This window comes from Diceros bicornis, chromosome 32, assembly GCF_020826845.1.
Source record: "Diceros bicornis minor isolate mBicDic1 chromosome 32, mDicBic1.mat.cur, whole genome shotgun sequence".
In the NCBI taxonomy this organism is placed as follows: Eukaryota; Metazoa; Chordata; class Mammalia; order Perissodactyla; family Rhinocerotidae; genus Diceros; species Diceros bicornis.
Window position 1 is genome coordinate 519623 of NC_080771.1, and position 3908 is coordinate 523530.

The following is a 3908-nucleotide window of genomic DNA, read 5'->3' on the forward strand; positions in this document are numbered from 1 at the left end:
TAGCCCCTGGGCTCGTGACTGTGTGAGGTAGACCGGCTGTCCCATCCGGACAGCCCCTGGTCCCGGGCCGCTCGCGTCGACCGGCTGTCCCATCCGGACAGCCCCTGGTCCCGCGCCTCTCGGGTCGACCAGATGTCCCTGCCGAGCGGCGGCGCCACACCTCCCCCATGGTGTGTTTGGGCACGCGAGGCCGCTAGGGTCTGAAGGTCCCGAGGCCCTGCGGACCCTCGGGACGACGGGGGTCCCGGTTCCCCGGGTCGACCAGCTGTCCGACCTGGACTTGGTGCGCAGATGGGACGGCTGGTTGGCTGGGATGAAATCCAGAGAGGGCGAAAAAGATCGATCATGCAGTATCATAAATCATACCTCTCTAGTCGTTGAAAGCAAAGAAACACGCAATTAACATTTTATTGTTCTAACCATTACCGTTTTCATGACTATCGTTTAGTGATGTTTGGTGGCGGTGGCGGTGGCGGCGGTGGCGGCAGCGGCAGCCAAAAAAGAAGCAGATTCAAGAGAGGAAAAAAAAGGAAAACACCGAAGGAAACGTCCTCCATCCACAAGGGGTGCCCGATGGATCCCAGGCGACGCGGGAGGGCCAGGTCTCGTTCGCTTCTCGGACATTTCTAAATCCGCACGGGCGGGAATCGCTCGCGCCGGCTGAAGGGAGCCCAGGCAGGGATGCCTCCGCTGAGATTTCCACGTCGACCGCAGGACCCGGAACCGGCCCGGCCGGCCTGTGGCACGAAGGCGTGTGGAGGACGGCTCCGTCCCCTAGCCGCCAGACGCCCCTGTCCCAGGGACGTTCGGAAGAAAGTTGCCAAGGCCCCTTTCCGGGACCGGGCTGGCCTCTCCCCCTCTGCTCGCCTCGGGCCGAGAAACGAGACCCGAGGGGGATCGGGACCCGGCCAAGCACCTGGCCGGCCGGCGCTGCAGCCTCCCTGCTCCGCGATCCTGAGCCGTCCCGCTGACGATGAGGCTGCTTGTCGGGCGCCACCTGCCTGGCGGCCGCTTATATAGCGCTCCAAGAGGTCGACCAGATAGCCGGCTTGGGCCGGTCGGGGCCGGCAAGGGGGAAGACAGGAGAGAGGATGGCCGGCGGGGTGGGGGTGAGCGCTGGGAGTGAGGTGTGGGAAGCACTCCGGCGGGCAGTCGGAGGTGCAGGGTTGTCATGGTGGTTCCGACAATAATTTTTATCATTGACAAAGATTGCCGCATGCCACTAGACAAGGCCTGGAGAGAGAAATTGGTAACATACAGAAAAATGTAGGGCGCGGACACTTGGTAGCGTCGGCGTATGTCTCTAAATGGAGCTATCACAATGGCTGTCCTTTCCTTGGGCGGGCCCCGTGGCTCAGCGGTGAAGTGCGCGCGCTACGATGCTGGCCGCCAGGTTTCGGATCGCCGGCGCGCACCGACGCACCGCTTCTCCGGCCACGCTGAGGCCGCGTCCCACGTACAGCAACTAGAAGGATGTGCAACTAGGACGTACAGCTATCTACTGGGGCTTTGGGGGAAATAAATAAATAAATAAATAAACAAACAAACAAATAAATAAGTAAATAAATAAATAAATAAATAAATAAGTAAATAAATAAATAAATAAAAAAAAAGGTAAGTAAGTAAGTAAGTAAGTAAGTAAAAAATGTCAAAACAGAAAAAAACAATTACTGTCCTTACTTTGTATTCAGAGAGCTAGAGCGAGGAGGGGGGAGGGAACGGAGCAGGAGGAAAGAAGGGAGGCTGGCAGGGACGGAGGCAGGCAGGCAGCACAATCGAGTTTCTCTTTCCACAAAAGGCGTCCGGCGGAAAACTCACAGGAGGAGGGCTTTCGGGCTGCAAAGCCCAAAGCACACCTCCGCGGCGATGGGCCCAAAACGCTCAGAGATTCAGGGTCACCACTCAACTGACGGCTGTCCTCATTTGGGCCCCTGACTTAGGACCTCTCCCTCCCACCCAACTTGGGAGCAAAGAGGAAAGCAAATCTGCTCCCCCCCCCCCCCCCCCCCCCCGTTACATAGGACGCCCTTCTTCTAGTCAGCCCGCCTCCAGCTTTTCCACACGCCAAACACCTCTCGTCGGGATGGGCCTTCCTTTTTTTGCCACCATCCGGCTTTCCCACTCCTCTGCCAAATGCAAGTGGTGGAGGTGGAGGTGGAGGTGGAGGTGGAGGTGGAGGTGGAGGCCCACCGACCCTCTTGCTTGTTGGGAAGTGGTTCTCGTTCTCCTATGTGGGTGATCTTGATCTACACAGACGTTATTAGCTTGGGGAACGGGTAAGAGCACTCAGATGAATGTCTGTGCCCAGTGTCGATAACGAACTAGCTGTCTCCGTCTCCGTCTGTCTGTCTCTTCCCTTTATGTGTGTATGTGATAAAGGTAGGGAGACCCACCGACAAGCCGACTACCTGCAGACCGACCCACCTACCTAATTTTCATCACTCTGAAAATTGAGGTCACGTCCTGTAAAATCAAGCCTTTAAAAAGTGCACCAGCCGGTGGGCCTTGGGAGTCTATTCACACAGTGGCACAGCCGTCACCAATATGTATTTATTTCCAGGACATTCGCATCACCTCAAAATTAACAACGCCCCCTCCCCCCCCCCCCACACACACCCCGGGGAAAGACCAATCAGATTAACGGCAGGGTGCTTTTTTCAACAGGCAGGCCCGAGTCATCCCTTTAGAATGTTTCCGAGTCCCGTTCCGTTCTCGGACGCAGCACTTTCGGCCCTCAAGGAAGCAGACGGTGGGGGTGGAGGTGAAGGTGGACTGGGGGGCGTGTGTGGCATGTCCGTCCTTCTGCCACTGCAGAAATTATTTCGAAAGGAGGGAGGGACGGTTGGTGTAGGTGGACCGCACTGGGTGACGGTGGTTTGGGAGCTTTCCCTAGAATGAGGAGAGAGCAGTCTTCCCTGTGAAGTCAGGGAGCCGGAATAGGTTGCCCCCACATCGACCCGCTCTGGCACATGGGTTCTTTGGAATTCGAGGCCCTGGCCTTGAGAAACAGCGGGCGCGAGAAGGGCACGGGACCTCTCCCTTGTCGTCCTGACCTGAAATCGGGAGATGAAGCTCCCACGGGAAAGGTGCCCTCCCTGAACCAGGAGGACGCTTGTCAGCCCAGACGCTAGCCCGGAGGACTCTGTTTCAAACAAAACCTTGACTCCTCCCATCTCTTGATTGACCTTCCCACAGGTGGCTGGCCTCGGAAGCCTAGAGCCGCTTTCCTTTCTCCTGTCATTTCGCTACAACTGGATTGTCCGTGGTGTGACGTGCTCTAGGAGCTGGAATTCAGTCAGAGCCGCCACTTCGAGTGACTTCCGCTTTAGGCTTCTCCCCGAGTGACGTGCCCTTGCACGCGTTCCTAATCTCTCTGTCGTTCTCTTCTGGATCTGTCTTTTTGTTACCGGGCCGGGGTGGGCTCAGCCAAGGACTCAGAAGGGGGATAGCGGCGGGAACATCGTTTCTCCTCCCCTATGCCTGCTGAACGCAGGCTTACACACCGGAAACTCCCCCACCCTCACCCCTCAGTGGGATGCTGTACATCCTTCGGGTCACACACAGTCTGCATGCGTGGGCACCGACAGAAAGATTTGGCAACAGCCTTAGCTGCTCTGCGCTGGTTCCAAGTGCCGCCCCGCCTCCCCCCCACGGCGCGCCCTGCCCCCCCCCCCACCACCACCACCACCAAGAGAGAGAAGTGAAGTGACTCCGGGAGAAAGCCGATTCAGAAATTACACATAATTCAGCTGGTACTTGCTGTGAAAGGGGGACAGGGTATGCTTTGAAACGCTGAAATTCTCCCTGCCTTTCCTTGACGGGAATGACAGCGCCTACAACCTGCTGTCATTGGCGAGTTTTAGTCACCTCGAGAGGAAGGACCGATTTCAAATGGCTGAACCCTGGTG